We start from the raw sequence: 19,293 nt of genomic DNA, 5'->3' as shown, positions 1-19,293 counted from the left end.
TGCCATGCAATCATCTATTTTTCACTAATGCAATATCTGTGCAATGCAAAAAATACTCTGGAAAAACCCTATGTGCAATATTAACAATAACTATCAATAGTAGTCATGTAAGTATGTATAGGCCTATTTATGAATGTATAGAATGTCTAATTTTCTTAATTTGTACATCTCTGTATCTTTGTGTTTTTAAGCTGCGGTGACTGAATATCCCACCTGCGGGATTCTTCTGCTTTTATTCATTCAATTACTAACAATAACTTTAAATGGACTAAATATTTTTTAATATCTGATCAATGTATTATATGTGTATATTTAACTGTTCCAGTGAAGCTGCCTAGTTGAACAAGTCATGTGAGTGTGTGTGCAGGTAATTTTTTAAGGCATGAACATCACAGTTTAGCATTAATATTCAATTCAAATTATGTTTCCCTCAAATATTATTACTCAATCAATCAATCAATCAATCAATCAATCAATCAATCAATCAATCAATCAATCAATCAATCAATCAATCAATCAATCAATCAATCAATCAAACTTTATTCATATAGTGCTTTTCATACATATAAATGCAACACGAAGTGCTTTACAAAAAATAAGAATAAAAACAGACAATAAAAATGACAAAACCCACCCCTCCCTTCCCCACATACACATCTGTATGTACACATACACAAACATGCACACAGTATCAAAATGACCAAACAAAGGACCAAAATGACCAAAAAAAGACACAAAATGACCAAAAAGCCACAAAATTACAAAAAAATACACAAAATGATACAAAAAATACACAGAATTACCAAAAAAGACACAGAAGTATTAAAAAAGACACAAAATGACAAAAAAGACACAAAATTACTAAAAAAGACACAAAATTACCCAAAAAAGACACGAAATTACTAAAAAAGACACTAAATTATTTTAAAAAGACACAAAATTATTTAAAAAAACACACAATTGTTAAAAAAAGACACAAAATTATCAAAAAAAGCACGCACACAAACACACTCAGACTCACACACAGCACATATTGTAGAGACATAACACAAGATGAAACTTGTGACACTGTATTTACAGTTCAGTCTCTACCCACACAGGTCAGCGTTCTGCCCATAATGTACCATCTTTTAAAACAATTAGGGATGTGATAGCAATGACTGTGGATTCTAAGAGATGCACAGTTATTCACTTCCACTTTTCACCACAAGATAGCAGTACAATGACTCAGCACCACCAATGAATCCTCCTTAGAACTTTTCATCACTACTGTGCCTCGATCTTATCCATTCTCCTTCAGTCACAATCACTGATTTCCTGACAGGGAATTACTTGGAGGAGATGAGGCGTGGAGAGAAAAAGAGAAGAAGGTTCTCTGTTTAGGTCTAAGTAGTAAAGCAATTACAGGGTATTCTGGCAAAAAAAGAAAAAGAATTATATCTCAAGTGATTGACTGCAGTGATCTTATTATAAATATAATAAGTTGGATGTAAAAGTCTGTCTTCTGTGATTGTGTTAGAGCTAGGAAGCCTTTTATCTGTGATGCATTAGTTAAAGTTGCTGCTGGTTAATTTATGTCACATCAGATTTATTCTCTTTTAAGTGATGATGAAAACTCACTGTGAGAGTCTGACTACTTTAATATGGTATGTTCTAAAATAAAAAATGACTTAGTGCTCATCACAGCAAAGATCTAGGCCCGGGAGAAAAGAGAATAATGTGCTTTGTGTGCTCCAACAGGCTCTCTTATCAATTAGGAAGCAAATCACATGGATAATATAAACACAAATCATGTGGTTTTACAGTTACAGTTTGGCAATTAAAATGAAAATAATTTTACAACTATAGCCTATTGAAGACAGAAGTTGATTAAATGCAAAAAAATATGAGCATTTAAACTCCTAGTAATGACTGAACATAGTAGAATCAGACTACAAACAAGAGGGAAAAAAAATAACATTACAGTTAAATAAAATAAATACAAAATAGAAAATTCAATAAATGTAATAAAAAATAGACAGATATTCTTAACTATAAGCTTGATGATAACACTCATTTAACTCACTTTGGCAAAACTACAGGACAGGAAAAAAACAACTACAAAAATGTTTCCCACTAAACATGCTAACTTGAGGAAATCATATGCTTTCTGATAAGTGCTCTCGTGGATAAATATGGTCCAATTATTTCTTAATCCTCATGTTACAACAGTCTGTGTTGTCATAATGTGCATTTATTCATAAGTTAAGTACCATGCAGAATTAATGCAATAGTGTCATCTAAACTGAAATACTGCCATCTGCTACATAAAGAGACAACACAGACAAGACTTACATCACTTTCGTGAACATACTATCGTTTATTTGTGAAATATATGCATTGATTCATACTATAGTTTTTTCTAATTGGTCTGTATATTGAAATAATGTTTCATACACCTATTCATAGTTTCATCCTTGTACTAAATCATTCTCTTGCGTTTCCTATTTAGTAAGATCATCTTCAGACTGAAATATCCTTGATGCTTAAGCCCACTTGCTGGCTGATCCTGCACCCTAACCAGAGGGCAAAACACACATTCCCTCTCCAGAAATTACAGTGTATCACACCAAATAAAGCCTAATGCTGCTGAATACCAATGTGCAGGAGGGACGAGCCAAAACTATCAATCTCCACTACCCGATTGTGACATAATCTGTTTTATTTCCACCTGCAGAGTCTGATGGCAGCTGCTACGGCTCTCATGTTGATACCTTAATGATGCTTCACACATTACTCTGTGGTAAAGATAAGTGCTTCCCCCGATGATGAATGTGTGTCTGTAGAAACAAGAACAAAGGAACGCTGATTGCAGCCAAGTGTAAGTGGTGAAAATTGAGTGACTGCAGAGACAAGAACATAAAGAAAACTATTTATTATGCTTGCCAGTATAGGCATTTCAGTTTTGGTTTCCATTAACTAGAGCCTTCACCAGTGTGCCGTCTTTGTCGCAACCTGCTAATCAATGCCATCCTCACAAACTATCTCCCTGCTCTGATTGCTTGCAGACATCTCAGTGTCTTCTTCTGAATACTCATCAGCTTCAACCGCACACATATCCATCTATCTGCATTCCTCTACGCTACACTGGGACTAATTCTATTCTGTGATGCCACCAAGCCAACATTCTGCTCATATGTGTGTGTGTGTGTGTGTGTGGAGCGAATTTCATAAAAAAAAACAAACAAAAAAAAAACCCATTGAGGTATAATGTGGTCTCTGTGGGGACCAGATAGTTTTGTGAACCTGAGCCTTGTGGGCAAACGGATCCATTTAGTGCTGAATCACCTGGTGTCAGTCTGCTGCAGGGCCACTGTAAAGCACTGGGTGGTGGTAGAGCTCTATAAGTAACTGCTGCTGCCTCACTGATTCTATAGCTGCCACAGTGAGGGAATAGTATTGAAAAGCAATCTCACATATGTACATGGTAAGTGCAAACCTTAAACTGAACAACAGTGTATTTTATTTCTTATAAATTCAACTTTTTATTTGTAAGAAGAACATTTGGTAACGCTTTATAATAAGGTCCTTAATAACCATTCATTAACAAGTAATAAGGCATTGTTCTCGCTTTAGATCCGGTAGTTGCAAAAAGCATAGTTAATTTATAGTTAACTTATAATAGATGAGCAATAAAGTATATTTTAATATCATAAGCAAACAAAATAAGATTAATAAAGGCATGGCAAAGACATAATGGGTGGGTCATGGGTGTTTGTAATGCCATTATTAACACTTATATAAGCTTATAAACACACAATAATGTTAATAAGCATCTTGTAAGGACTTACAAGGGCCTTATTACTTGTTAATTAATGGTTATTACAAGGACCTTAATATGAAGCATTACCGAACATTTTGAGTCTTCCTTCTTCCTAAAAGTTAGACAGGCTTACTTTTGATACAACCTTCGAATAAAAGTCATCCTCTTGAGGGTTAAGGTAATTTGCTGTAATGATAACAGTGATTTGAAATCCAAACTGCGGGTAAATAAGTAATTCAGGATTGGGTGGATGCAGATGATAGAGAGTGAGGAGCTGCATCTCAGGAAGGTCAGAGGTAAACTAGAATTACCATGTGCATTTCGTGCCTCCGCCAACCAGTTACAGTGTACTTCCATGTGTGTGCAGACTCATATGTAGCCATGACATATGATTATGGATGTTGCTGCAAAGATCTTTACAATCACCACAGTTTAAAGGTGGGCAGTGGCACCCACAATAAGTGTCATCAATTCAGTATCTGACCAAATGTGAAATATGGTCACTATTTGCTTAACTACTATTCATGAATTGAAGACCAGAGAAGTGTTTTTGTAGAATATTTTGATGTCACACTGAAGTAGATTTTTGGCCTTTTCGATATAAAACATCCTCACTTCATAATTTTATCGTATTCGTTATTTTTTGTGTGAAATGTTGTCATAATTAGAATATGATTTATTGGGCGAAAATATGTTAATCCTTGAGTCCAAATGGAAGTTTGTGCCAAATTAAAAAAAAAAAAATCCCTCAAGGCATTTCTGAGATATCATATTCACCAGAATATGATGGACAGATGGACAGATGTCGCCGTCGTGGAAGCATAAAACGAGGTGAGCCTGGAGGGGTAAGAACCTTTAAGGACACCAGGGAGTGCTGTGAGGACTGTAGAGAGGAAAATGGTCAATCTCAAGTAAAGACTGATTCACAGGGTGCTTCTTCACGAGCCTGTCTGCCTGAAGAACTGTAGGATGGAGAGCCTTAGTGGAGAGGCTTGACAGGTAGCTGGCCATGAAGATGAGTGTGTTATAGAAGCTCTCCCACAGCCAAAAGCAAGGAAAACATCCAAAATACAGCAATCTAGATGCTGGTGACCAGACTAAAGGAAAATTATACAATAAGCCCCGAATGTCTGAGCAAAAAGTGTAATAAATCCACAGTGAATTGTGGTTTGTAAGACGGTAAGACAAGGATGAGTGAGTTGCCGTGATGAACTGCAATGTGCATGCTATAAAGCACCAACTCACTGATCCTCAATAAGGCATATTTCTTGGGGAAGACTGAATTATTACTCGAGTCAATAACATGCAGAGCTGGAAAAAAAAAATGACATCAATACCACTGGATTTGTGTACAGGATCAGATATGTTTCAGGCATTGATGCCAGAAGAAATACTGGAGGATATTCATTACATCTGAGGCCATGTGAAACATGTTTAGTAACATGTAACAGATATTGTTTGGAGATAAAACTGCATCTATTTGTAGCAGTAGGTCACCAGGAAGCAGAAGCACAGACCAATCAGAGGAGACAGCTAGTCACACCTGCTGTTAATCAGTCTCTCCTCCAGCTCCTGAGTCACTTTCTGGAGATCCTTTGTTTGGCACACATGTGCTGTGACTGGTGACTCTGTTCTGTGTGGTAAGGTGGACTTTTGGGGTTTTTAACATTGTTTTAGAATTAGGATAGCATTTTAATTGTTAGGGTAATGTAGGGGTGCATGCACCCTGAGGTATTTGTATTTTAATGATTTTAATTGTGGGTCTGTCATTTGTTTTTAGGACTGAAACACTAACAGTGCTTTGTTTGTTTTTAGGCATAGCACTGACTGCCGTTTATTTTAGTTTAGTATTTTATATTTTAGTCATATTGATTTTATTGTTTTTATTATTTTAGATTTGAGTTGTGTAGTTTTAGGATTTTAACATTCTGTCTTCTTCTGTTCCTAGTATTGTGGCTGGTGGGAACCTCCATTCAACGGTGTGGCTGAAATGCTGGGAGTTCACTTTAGATGGTGATATGGTTTGTGGTTGCACATTGAATTAGTGTGGTGTGTTTATTTGAAGTGTTGGGTTTATATTTATTTTGAACATCTAGTATACTCCCAGTGTCCTAGGCAGTGGATGGTTGGTTTCCCAGTCGTGATATGACTGTCTGTCCTCTTGTCTTTTCTTGACTGTGTTTTATAGAGTTTTAAATATTGTAAAATAAATGGCATGTGTTTGACCCACACTGACTGTTGTGGCCTCCTTAATTGAAGCCCCTGTGCATGTTCAATCAATCCATAAGGTTACATATTGGAGATTGCAGTTTGCACAGAGCTGAGAGGAACAGCGGGCAGGATAAAATGTGCACTTTGGCTGCATTTACACAAAATCTGACAATGCAGCACTTTCCTGCAGGGTTGTGCTGAGGCGTGTTGTGTTTATTTGTGCTTTAGAACACAACACACTGCCTTGAAGCATTCAGTAAATAATATTTTATTCCTCCAATTCACTGCTTTGTTTTTCACTAAGGCTGCTCCCTCTCTTCTTTCTCCAACACGCTCGACCACCACTGCTCTCTCTGCTTGTTTAAATGCTTAAAAGATTGTGGTTTGGGTTTTAAATAAGTACTTCGACTTGACGTAGTTATGCAGAAATGAATCCCCAAAATCCAGTGTTTTTTGAACTTTTGAACTGTCCACCCACCCTGATCCCCTCCTTAAGCGAATTTTGTCGCTCTTTATACTACATCCCCTGACTTTGACATGGGTTATATGCAAATTATAGTGCAATACTTTTTTTTAGGTAACAAGAACAGTCTGTATGGGGAAATAGTCCTAAAAATATTACAGTCACAATCTGACATCCAATGTGGCAAGAAAGACCATCGAGTTCAGTGACTTTAAACACAGCTAGAATTATTTTAAATTCATTTTTTAGCAAAATTGACTCTGCTAGTTGTTATAATTTTCACAGTTCAGTTACATAGTGTGTCAATCTTTTCATGGCCTTTCTAGACAGTCACATATTAGCCTGACAATGGCCTGATATGGGCCATCAGTGTAAGCCATTTTTTTTTGTCCGGTGTGACACTCTGGGCTCCTTCATTATGCTCAAAATAAATGTCATGACCCAAAGTAAGAGCATAATAAAAAGTGAAAGCATCAAGCATGGTTAGCTGATTTTATTTAAAAAACCCAAATGCTAACCAGAATGTACAAGACAAATTAGCCTGTCAGCAGGATCAATGTATTCCTCTGCAGAGTCACAGAGGAGATGGATGAAAAGAAACACCTTGGCAAGGACACCAGATTTCATAGAGACTTGCATATCAATAGTTTTTTCTATGTTCACCCATTGTGACAGATTTAGACAAAAGTTTGGTGGCAAAAAGAACACTGCAAACTCCACAAAAGTTTTCATGAGATTGCCACCATGGTTGAGTCTTTTGTGGCTTCATGGGAAAGTAGGTAAACCTCTAGAATCATTATAGGAGGGCTAAGCACACATACGGGTGTCCAAGTTTTCAAAGACAGTCAAAGACAGGTGAAATAGACATCATAATATGTCATAAATGCAACAAGTCCCCCGAACCATGACCTCATATGATGTTTGTTATTGTTCTTTATTCTTATATAAGACCCACAGCAGCGTTTTTTAATTTAGCACCCTTAATCAATGCAGAAGATCAACACATCCTCATAAACGTAAGGTTGTTTGTCTTAAAAGATAGTTAAAATAAAAATAAATGCACGTAACTACTGGAAGTGAAGTAATTATGTTGGTGAGGTGAAAACATGACACACAGTAGCCACAGACCGGTCTGCCCTCAAAAACGACCCCATAGGTCGTTTATACAGGCAGCAAAAAAAAGATATTTATGTTTGAGACTGCCCTACCCTGCCCTCTAGTGGCCATAGTAATTATGAATGACAGCAAGGCAGAGTATAATATAATAACAGAATTTGCACTTGTAACTATGGGCGGGTGTAACTATGTCACTTCTACTTGTCCTTGTAACTACTTCACTTCCGGCATTAATTTACATTAATTTACTGTTTAAACTGTCTTTTATAAATCTTAATCAGGAAGGGTTTTTTTTAGCCTTAAAACTATCAGTGGTTTTGTAGCATAAATTTAACTAGACTGCAGCCTTTTTTTACAACAGCGAACCTACGTGTATGTATAATGACATGTACGCTATTTTTAAAACAATCTGTTCTGCTCTGTACCGTGAACTGCCCATATGAGTTGTTTTACAAACGCTCACATGGGCTGATATGAGTGGTATTGACAAATTATCTATTCTGTTGTTTAGGTTGGAGATATTGTTGGAAGTCAAGCTATATTTTCCCAAATAACATTGTTTACTTTTGTTTTCACACGGGACAATAACGCCACTTCTGTCTTGGTGTTATTCATGTTTTAATATAATATAATATAATATAATATAATATAATATAATATAATATAATATAATATAAAATAATATTCATAATATTCACTAACTACAAATATGGGTTATAATAAAGTGCTGTACAAACGACACATGCTTGTATTTTGGGATAGGACAGTCTCCTTATACTGTCCTCGCAAATTCAGGATGTCTGTTACTTTCATTTTCTTCAAGTGGAGAATTGGCTGTAAAGTAAAACTGCAGCTTCACAATACAGCGTCCTTTAAAACAAGACAATTGTGATAAATGCTCTGAGTGCAAATGGAGCCCATCAGGGTTCAATTTAATACCCACGAGGAGGGTGATTTGCAAAATTGCTTTTACCACTTATGGTAGCATAGTATTGCTGTAGTAATGTGATTTGCAATACATTTGTGGATTCACTTCCCATTATCTGAGTAATGTGTTAAATGGATGTATATGTGTGAGTGGCATAAGATGTTGTTACTGAAATGCTTTGCTTAGGATGTGGACCCGTTACATAAAGGATACTCTGCATGATGGAATGTGATTCATTGGCCAGGCATTGTTGGCAAAACCGGAACACCTCGTTCCTCAGAGAACAGAACTCCAGCTGCCTGTTAAGTGGGTATTAAACCAGTCAGTGGTCCAACCTTGACACATTTTTCAATTGCACTGTAATTGTAAAAGTGAAAAGCTTATGTAAAGAAACATCTGTTGAATGTGTATTTGTCCTGCTCCCTTCAGTGTCGTGAATGGTACAACCCAGATTCCAAAGAAGATTAGAGTCGCTTAAACTACACTTAAAACATAAATAAAAACAGGTTAATAACATAAAAGTTTATCAGTTTGAACATTAACCTCTTAAAACCCAGCTGCCCAGGCTAGTTTAGGGGCAGGGAAAAGGTTAGGATTAAAGCAAATTTTTTTAGCTTCATCAAACTACATCAGTTGGAAAAAAAACAAGTTTAACTTTGATCTAACCCTATCCCGACCCCTGACCGTGGATTTAAAGAGGTTAAATTGAGATTAAATTGTCTTAGTACAGTGTTGTGTTCATTTTTTTTGTGTTCATGAGCATGGACATGGTACATGGACCTTAATCTGATCAGAAACAGTTCACTGCAACCACCGTCATAGAAAGGATGACTATCTTACTGCTGCACAAAGTTTTATAATGTGAATGTACAACTATCTGATTGGTCAAAACTGTTGGAGCAGCACCCTGGTTTAAACTTGGCCCATCCTTGATGGCACCCCAGGCTAAGTCCTTAGCCTCTTGGTGTTACAGCTTCCGGTCAACGCCTGTTGAAGGAATACAATCTACACACATTTCTCCTTATCTGGCCCTCTCTATCTGTACCTAGTGTTCCTCAATGTTTGCCTCCTCCCAAGCCCATAACCTTGGATGTATCACTATGAGTGTGTCTCTGTTCTATGAATGTGTCTCTGTCTTACATCTGCATACCCTCAGGAATGTGCATCAAGTGTTATCTATGTGTGTGCTCTTGTTATATTCAATCTGTGTTTTTTGCTCTGCTAAATACATTTTTTATGCTAAGTTCATTTTTATTAATCTCTAACAACAGTTTTCAATTGAATATATGTCACAAAGGACAAGCAAACTATTGCATTCCATTTTTAGATAGACCATTTACTTTAGCCAACGTCCAACGTTTTTGGAATCAGGATACATTATAAATAGTCAAGGACAGAAGGATTCATCACAGGGTGGATAGTTTCTACTGGTGCCAATGAACCATGTACCTTAGAAAGTAGTGATAGCTGAATGAAGCTTCATGAACCATTTACATTTTCTGAAACCACTGGATGATGCAACAAAGGGTTGACAGCACAGTGAATTGTTATTCCTATTTTAAAACAAGAGAGCCATCTAGTGGAGGCAACACAACTAATGGTTCATGAAGCTTTATTTGGACATCACTAGCAGAAAGTAATGAGCCATGCTAGTGGCTCTGTGTTGTTCTGTTGGTCCACTGATTTGGTCCAGATTGAGATTGAAATTTTGTATAGACTTTTATAGTCCCCAGAGTATTCATCTTACTGACTTTGGTAACCTATTGGAGTGACAGACCAAGAAGATGTAATTAGAGTTTTCAAAAGACAACTGACGATCATCTTCCAGCCTGTTACAGTGACAAACACCTCCAGATGTGTTCAAAGATGCATCAGTGATGGTGCAATTCAAGCAACGTTTTGAGTTCTAGGTTTTACTTGTGTTGACATGCAACTGATTAACATGTGTATCAGATATCTATGCATGGTGCATGGATTTTTTTGGAATAGCCCAAAAACTGTATCAGGTTGGCATGCAAACCATGTACCGAGAAAGTTCATATTTCATATTTTTAAGGTGATTTAACACTGAGTGGAAAGGTTGGGCACTGAAACAAAATAACCTATTTTCAAAAGGGTTTAGCATCAGAAACCAGACATCATTAGTGAATCTGAAAGTAGAAAAGTTTTCTTGGCCTAACTTCAATGTAGATTTTTGACAAGGCTTGTTTGTTGTGTACACTGAAGCAGTAGCCAGCCTTTGTATGGGAAGAGGGACAGATGGACACTTTGGCTGTCTCAGAAATGTTTGTGCTGCTATGCAACAGAGCACACTCGGGCGTAAAATCTCAAACTAATTCATTTCATGAGAACATACAGTTTCCCCGCTCACTGTCAACAAGGCAACAGCTGAATAAGCTGCTGAAAGAACATCACCTTCAGTCTGCTTTTTCAGCCTTCAGGGAAGAGTTGTTCACATAAAATAAATCATGATTTGGAAGCAAATATGAATGACCATTTTGAAGAAGTTCAAAAAGCTGGAACAAACACTGTTTTACTTAAAATATCAATTTTTTTTTACACATTCAGTTCTTTTTATTTATTTAAAGTTGGGATAGGCAATTTATTTTTGGCATCATTAGGTATTAATTCCATATTACCTTTCAGCATATTGTACTTCAAGTGGTCTAAGAGAAAACCAAACTTCTGGCCTCTTTAGAAACTCTAGCCCTTAATAGGAGACACCATATAGCTGTGTCATTATCAGACCTTCGTTCATGTACACTGCTTCATGAGCCTTTGGCTATGGTTAGAGGCTAAACCACAATAAAATTTGCCAGTATTGGTGTGTTTTATTGTGTTTACTGACAAAGTCACCTTAGCCAACAGAGACCAAAAACAGCTCCTCTGACTGTTTTCAAAGCAAATGTCCCCCTCCTGAACAATAAACTTTCCTTTCTTACATGAGTTAATTTCTCTCTGTAATGTTAATGCACTGCACTGTATATAGATGGATGACAATTAAGACTTATTAAAGCCTTACCCCAAAAATCCACCAGGCCCATCCGCGGCGCGTCGTGTGAGCGTCTCGTCATCGCAAGTAATACGCTGCCATTAAAGTCAATGTATCAACCTCCACCCGCTCCGTGGTGCTCCGTTTCAGACACGTCCCTGACGCATCTCGGTGCTCGGCCATGTGTGAATTACGCGTCTGCTCTATTTTTGACGCTCGACGCGAGTAGCACGCATCAAGCAGATCGATCTGAATTCAGACAGAAATTGCAGTTACAGTTACAGTTTTTTTTCTCAAAATAAAACACCATGAGCAGACTCCAGTCGTATTTCACGTCGCTAGATCAACATTACGTCACAACCTGTAGCACCAGGCCAGAAGTCAGTTGGAGGCAGGTAACAAGGAGAGGTGAGCAAAGTGGTATGAATAATGTCTTATATGACATCACCAATCCTTTTTACAAGGACAATACAGCGAAGGAGAAGGCCTGGAACACAATTTCAGATGTTTTGGGTATTGACGGTAAGATTACAACCTATTAATTAATTAGAATAAATATGTTCACCACCCACAAATGTGTAAAACTCACATTTATCTTTCTTGAAAACACATTGAAGCTTGAGAATACACACTGTGGTGCATGTAAGACGCGACAATTTTTAAACTCTCCCGGTGGGTGTTGACACCATGTGGAGGTCGGACCAAATACGTGACACTCACGCAACGCACTGCGGACGGGCCGGTGGATTTTGGGGGTTAGTTTAGCCTAGAAATTAGCCACATCTGTTTATGCAGGCAGCCGGAGCCTTGCATCACAGCATTTGTTCTCACAGGGCTTCAGAGGCCCACAAGTGTGTAAAGATGCTCTTATTTTGAAATAAAGAATTGAGAAAAAGTCTGCAAAGAAATCATGATGTTAATTCCAATAGAAATAAGTGCTATATAATTGGGATGATTTTAATCAATGACCAGTATGTATACAGATTACTTTATGAAGTGCGACTCTAAAGGCCTTTACACACTGAAAGTGCGGCGGAAAAACAACATGAAATAATTAATTTTTGAAGTACTGCGTTCTGAGATTACTCATGTTTAATGTTTTGACTTCGTCTGCAGCAGACGATGCTGTAATTGGTCAGATGTGTTCGTGTACATGAGAAAAATCAAAGAGAAAATAAATGTCAGAAATTTGTCTTGTGAAATCCGCGTCTGACATGAACGACTGCATACGTTAGTTAAAAAAACATTTTTAAGGCATTAAATTCTAGATTTATCTGTCACCAGCAGCCATGACATCATCTACAAGCAATAAAACCCTTCCAACAAAAAAACCCTCTAATTCATACACTGAATAAGCCCATGCCAACAATAAGCACAGCAGCAAAGCTGAGACTGGACTGAGAATATATAAACACACAGACAGCACATACTTATGCCTGCATCTCCGTGGTGAGTAAGCTGCTTCAGAAGAGTCAGCATGGCCTTAAGCTGCCGACGGCACTGACTGGGAGCTCAGCTTCCACCCTAAAGCCATTTCTGAGCTGACAACTGATATAAAGAATGCAGCATGATGCAATCACGAACACAATTATTTCAACCTGAAACAAGAAGAGTTTCAGGTGGGCTGCAGCAACATTCAGTGTTAGCATGAAGGTATCAACAATAGTGGGAAGTGTCAGGTTATTGCTCAAAGTGCACCACCACTTCCTCTCAGGTAAGCACCGACAGCAGCTTTCTGTCAAAGAAACATGGCAGCTCCCTCTGCTCATAGTAGGAAGATGGCTACCAAGCTTAATGACCAGTGCCCTGCTGCTCTAGGACCTTTTATGCCGTGGTCCTCTTTAGTTTAAATTGCCTCAGTTTACAGTTTTCTCCCAGTCAGCTCCCAGAGCCCAGGTGAATGCAGCCTCTCTCTTGCACTCTGGCAGGTGAAGCCCTTTACAGTTATTTTTATTGCTAACATGCATTGGTCAAAACTAAAAGTAACAATGTCAAAAAGCCTTCCAAAAGTCAGTGAAACAGAAGTCTATGTGGACCGAATTGTGAATCATTTTTCATTGCTTTCACACAAAATGCATTGACCAGGAAGTCTTTTCTCATTCAAACTCAGTGTATTCTATTCAAGGGGCTCATGTGATTTACTACAAAATCTTTTGCTTTTAGTTCAATATTTTTTTTTTTATTCAATATTTAATGTTTCTTCTTTAACTACTATACATGTTGGTGATTTTTTTTAAATTTTCAACATTTGTTTTTTGTTACATTTTTATTACCATAACCAAAGCTCAAGAAAAAAAACAGCATTTCTGATTAATTGTTGTTAAATATATTTTGGTACAGCCAATAAAGGTGTTAAAATGCATTATTCTATAATGCAATACTGATATAGGTGAAAAATTATTTAAACTTAAAATATAGAAGTTCATTACTTATTTACCCTGTTGTTAGTGTTTAGGGTCAATAAGATCTAAATGGCAATGTGTGTTTTCTGAGAAGTGAGAATTATTTTGAGACATGTATGCAGTGTTTTGGTGGTTTGAGCGAGTTCTGGAGCTGAGATTAAATGTAGACTAATTTGAAAAAGTAGCTTCAGTATTGACTGATGCTTATTAGCAATTAAAATAAACTAACACGTACTAAAGGTTCTTGTGGAACAGAGAGAAAAAACAGACAGATGGGATATTTTATTAGCAATGTAAAGTCATATCACTACGTATCTAACTGGGGTGGATCAGTAATCTACTTAATAGAGCAACACAAAGAGATTTCAACTCAAAAAGATTTCACCACTGCAGAAGGATATGAAAGTGAAAGGCCAGACTAATATATTCAGAAGCACATGAATAAAGCACAGCACATTTATGTGACATGTATGCTCAATAGCCTCTCATTATCAAATATGATATTGACCTTTGTGGTTTATAGGGGGACATACATTTTCACAGTCAATAAACAGGAGGGAAAGTGTGTGTGTGTGTGTGTGTGTGTGTGTGTGTGTGTCAGCAGGCTGTGAGAATCATATTTCATGTAGATGTACCAGGATTGATTTCGGTGTCTAATCAGAGGGGATTAGCTGTAAATGTGCTGTTACTGGTGATGGGCACACCACAACACCATCATCACAATATATTCACAATGTTCAGAATGGGAAAAACAACATAATAAATGTGTTTAAAAATCTCTATTAAGCAAAAGTATTCCTATTCCTCACAATAATTAGGTTTCTATCAAAATGTGCCACAAATTTCAACAGAATTTCTAGAAAAATTATAAAAAGAAAATGCAAATGAGTGCTTGTTGAGTATGATTGTAAGATCACACTATATACTATCCACTGGGCTTCTTCCAGTTTATTCTTCTGTTTCTTCCGTGCTTTTTTCGGTCGACTACTCCTCCCGAAGTTTTGGCCGCACATACACAAAAAAGGTATCAAATCGACCGGCTCGGAGGAAAGCAGAGGTACCAGTTTCTTCTGATCACTCTAAAAAAACAATTTCTTCATTTTGCTTCACAAAACACATACGTAGATATAGTAGGTTGGAAAATGCTAAATTTTTAGTTTTTTTTAATTTAAATAGACACCCCCTCTATTTTTTGTAATAACTGAACTATTCGAACATTCTCAATACAGACTTTACATCAAGGTAATACACACTTGCATCAGTAGGTGGTGCTCTGGTGCTGCTGTGGATCCACTAGGGAGACAATAGCTACAGGCTCTGCTCACGCGCAGCTCAGAAATAAGCTCTGGCATGAGAAAGACGCTAACTTTGGTCCTCTCTCTATCAATCCACAGGTATTGCAAAACAAATTTTTCTATCTTTAGCTTGGTTCCGAAACTAATGTGAATGCGTTATTAATTGTTTGTAATGTTTTAAGGTGATTTTGAGATGTCTGGTAAATGTAGCATGTCTCGTTTTGTAGCTAATTGTCACAACATGCTTCATCATGCTAAAAAGTTCCGAAAGTAATGTGAATGCATTATTAATTGTTTGTCATATTTTAAAAGGATTTTGAGATGTGTGTTAAGTTTAGCATGCCTTGTTTTGTAGCTTACTGTCACGACATGCTTCGTCATGCTGAGTAGTTCTTCCATTAACTTCAGTTTCATGCTATAGTTTTGTAAAGTGTAAGTAATGGCCGTAGTATTTGGTAACGTAAGAAAGTGTGTTCTAAATCTTGTTAAGCATATGTACTCAGAAATAAACAAGCTCTGGCATGAGAAAGACGCTAACTTTGGTCCTCTCTCTATCAATCCACAGAGCTACAGTGTTAACTCTAGTGGTTACACAGGGCTCCCTAGCCTGTTTGCTGCTCGTCCAGATTTCCCCTAGGTCTGGTGCCGGTAACATAGACGTTCAGGGAGAACTCAGGACGCTCAAAGTGAAGTCGGTTCAATGATATGGACTACGGTTTGGCCAAAAATGCTTTCTGTTCAAAGTGCACTTTCAGCTGTTTTTGTCTCTCTCTTGGTGGCGCCAAATTGTCACAGGTTGAGAGAAAACTCAGTGGATATATGATATTTCTATTTGTGTGAGGGGTACTCATATTTGACACTTGCTGAGTGTTGAGCAGTGATCAGCTCAGTGCAGAGTCAGGTGTGTGTCTCTGATTGCCCCTGATTTGGACCAGGTGTGTGAGGCCTACATATGTAGTTGGGTTCCAGTGCTCTGTGCTGATTGTCTCGCCTTCAGAGGCAGTGAAAGCGTCTCCTCTCCCATTTCCTGTGTTTCGTAATCAATTCCTAATTTGTTGGTTCTTTGCCCTGGGTCATTACTAAACCTAGCTCTTTGTGTTATTTAAAGGCTTCCTTGACAGCCATTTTTGTTTTTGTTTATCGTTTGTTTAGGCCTATCTTCTACTCCCTGAGATAGTTTTTTAAGTCAGCTGCTGAGCAGCGATGGTTTAGTTTCTCCCTCCTCCTTATCCAAGCGAGCTTGATATTTATTTTCTTATTGTCTTATTTAGATATTTCCCTCTCCCATCCAGTTGCTTACAGTTTTTTAAGATACCCCGAGTCCGCAACTGTGTTCCATATCTCATCACCATGACAATTAGTTTCATCTATTAATGTAACAAAGTTTTTGATTTGTATGGAGCAATGATGAGATTTTTGTCTTTTCAGTGGAGCAGAAGCTTCATTTAGGTTGAAGTCAGATGCTCCATTGTTTATTTGCTGTTTCCATTGAACTTTGTTGCATTGTGATTTTGCCACCTCATCCAAGCATAAAAACCTCTTTGAACTTCACTGAGGTGTGCACGTAATGACTATGCTAACATGGTGATGTGTGGCAGGTGTTCATTACGTTCAATATCTTAGCTTTGTATGCTAACATTTGCTAATTAGCAGTGCACACAAATTACAACTGCAGCTGATGGGAATGTTATTAGTTTTGTAGGTATGTAAGTGAAAACCTTGACCTGTTGCTGGTGCTCGAAGAAAAAGTCAATGGGATCACCAGTCAGTAGAATTCATCTTTTTGGGAACCATACATCTCTGTATCAAATTTTGTGCCAATAAGTGAAGTAATTTCACTAAATGTAGCTTCTAAAACAAGGTGTGGGAACAAAGACCACACCTCAAACACATCATACTCCTTTAAAACACCTGAGTCATTGCCTTCACTGGTGAGTCTGTTCTCACAACCCCCATTCGGATTCTCGAACCCATTGGTTACTGACGTTACGTCTCCCCACCTCGAGCCGACATCTAATTCCGCTACCATCTATCCATCTGTAAGTCCAAAGTCTCCCTACATCCCTTCACCTCATCTTCCCGTGCCCGTTCGACCCTCATCCTTTCATCCAGTACCTCAATCCTCCCCTCCTACATCATTTCGGCTCTCCATATGTATTAAACCTGTCTGAAGTCAAATCTGTATTGGCGTAGTGAACAAAAAAATGTCAACCTCATGGTGCTGCCAGAAGAGAAGGTCCATAAACAGCCCATTGTTCATTGTAACAGATGAAACTCCAATGAGTCCACTACACTTTACCCCCTCTATGTTCCAAAAACACAATTTATTGTTAAAGTAATAATAAATAAATAAATCACTTGTACAAATGCTTGCAATGCTTGACTATGGCTTATTCATCGGCACAAAGCTGGGTCCCACACACTGTGTGTTACACTGCCTTGTTAAAGGAAGTGTTTGCTCTCGAAACTACTGGGTCCAGTGTTCATGGTACCTGGAGTCTGTATCTCTCTTTCTCACTGTTGAAAGGTCAAACACACCGGAGTGTGGAGGCGTCTTATCCATTCATCATGCTGAGAGTCTAACTTCTACTGAGAGTCTAACTTCTACTATATGTTTGCACGGACACAGAAACTATTCATCCAAGCAAAAACAACCTGAAATAAAAGGTGAAAGTGGGATGGGGAATATTTTTATTTTTTAACCATAGCATAATAAATATACATCATAATATGGGGTAAATTTGCTGTAAAGCATGTTTAAGTCTAAGTTTGTCGATGGTGGAAGTAACAGCCAAGCCTGGTCTTCTATTTTTTATAGTTTAACTCTGAAAATGAAGGTGACTTTTCAAAAGTTATTTACAGGAAGATGATATGTGTACACTCTTTCTCCCTCCTTGGAATTTGCTTTGTGTTTGGCTTTACTGAACCGGACAATCATTTCCCACCACTATGACGTCACCTGAAACACTGAAAATCATATTTTCTGTGTTTAATGCCATAAAGCAATAATCACCATAGCCCTAAAGATTTGTGTGTGTTGTGGTTGGTTCTTAATAAACTACAACTACTCGATGGTTAGCAGAAGGCTAAAGAATCAGGCTTTCACAGAAGGAAATGCATGCACATCTGCATTTGAATTATCTGTGTGAAGTTCGTTGACATAAGCCAGATCTAATGCCTCAAAACAGAGCCAAGGAGGAGGTGCTGAAGTCTAGTCTTGTCACAGAACACTTGAATTACAATATGTTAAAAAAATTATTATGGTATTTTTGCCCAAATTACGCCAAAAAGAAGCTTCCTACCTCAGCTTTAATGACTGTGGTGTATTTTTGCTGCAGTTTTCTGTCTTTCTTGAAGGATAAAATGGATGTATAGATGTTGCTTCTGACAGGCTGTTTGCTTTTGCAAAAGTCTTGGCGAGGGTTGGTGTATTTGTTATCAGGGTGTGCTAGGCCATATGCTGCTGTGCCCCCTATTTATTTTTTTCAACTGATTAAACTCTTACACACATACTGGTCTTGGACTGACTAGGCTTTCCTGATTTTAGCCCACCCACACTTGGATTTCTGGCCATGCAACTTGATTGATAATCAGTGGAGCATATTCCATTAGTACTTAGTTTAAGCCCACCAAGTTGCTCACTGGATGCGTTTTTATGTTTCCAAATCCATATTTTGTACATGTTTGGGTAATAACGGCCAGAAAAACAGCTTTTGACCTCTGTCATTCAGCTGGCTGGCCAACATGCGTGTCATTGAAGCTGGCTTTGAGTTTGCAGTGAGACCTATTGATGTGTGTGCAGATCTGTGAGCATGCAGCTCTCGTGCAGCTGTCAAACACTTACTAGTCATGCCAGCTGTGCTGTGTGAATGCCATGTCAGACAATCCCCTGCTGTGCTCCAATGCCTCTCCGGCATCAGTCAGTGCGACTACATGCCAAATGTGTGTCTGTAACTGACAGACTGTACAGGTCTCTCCAAAGGAAGCTGGAAGACCTTGTTTGAGATGAATTCAATTAAAAGCAAAAAATGACATTGGTACAAAGCCAACATGGACCTTTTGACAAGCAAATCACATCTTTTAG

The sequence above is a fragment of the Centropristis striata genome, chromosome 16, assembly GCF_030273125.1.
Source record: "Centropristis striata isolate RG_2023a ecotype Rhode Island chromosome 16, C.striata_1.0, whole genome shotgun sequence".
Taxonomy (NCBI): Eukaryota; Metazoa; Chordata; class Actinopteri; order Perciformes; family Serranidae; genus Centropristis; species Centropristis striata.
This window is presented reverse-complemented; position numbering follows the sequence as displayed.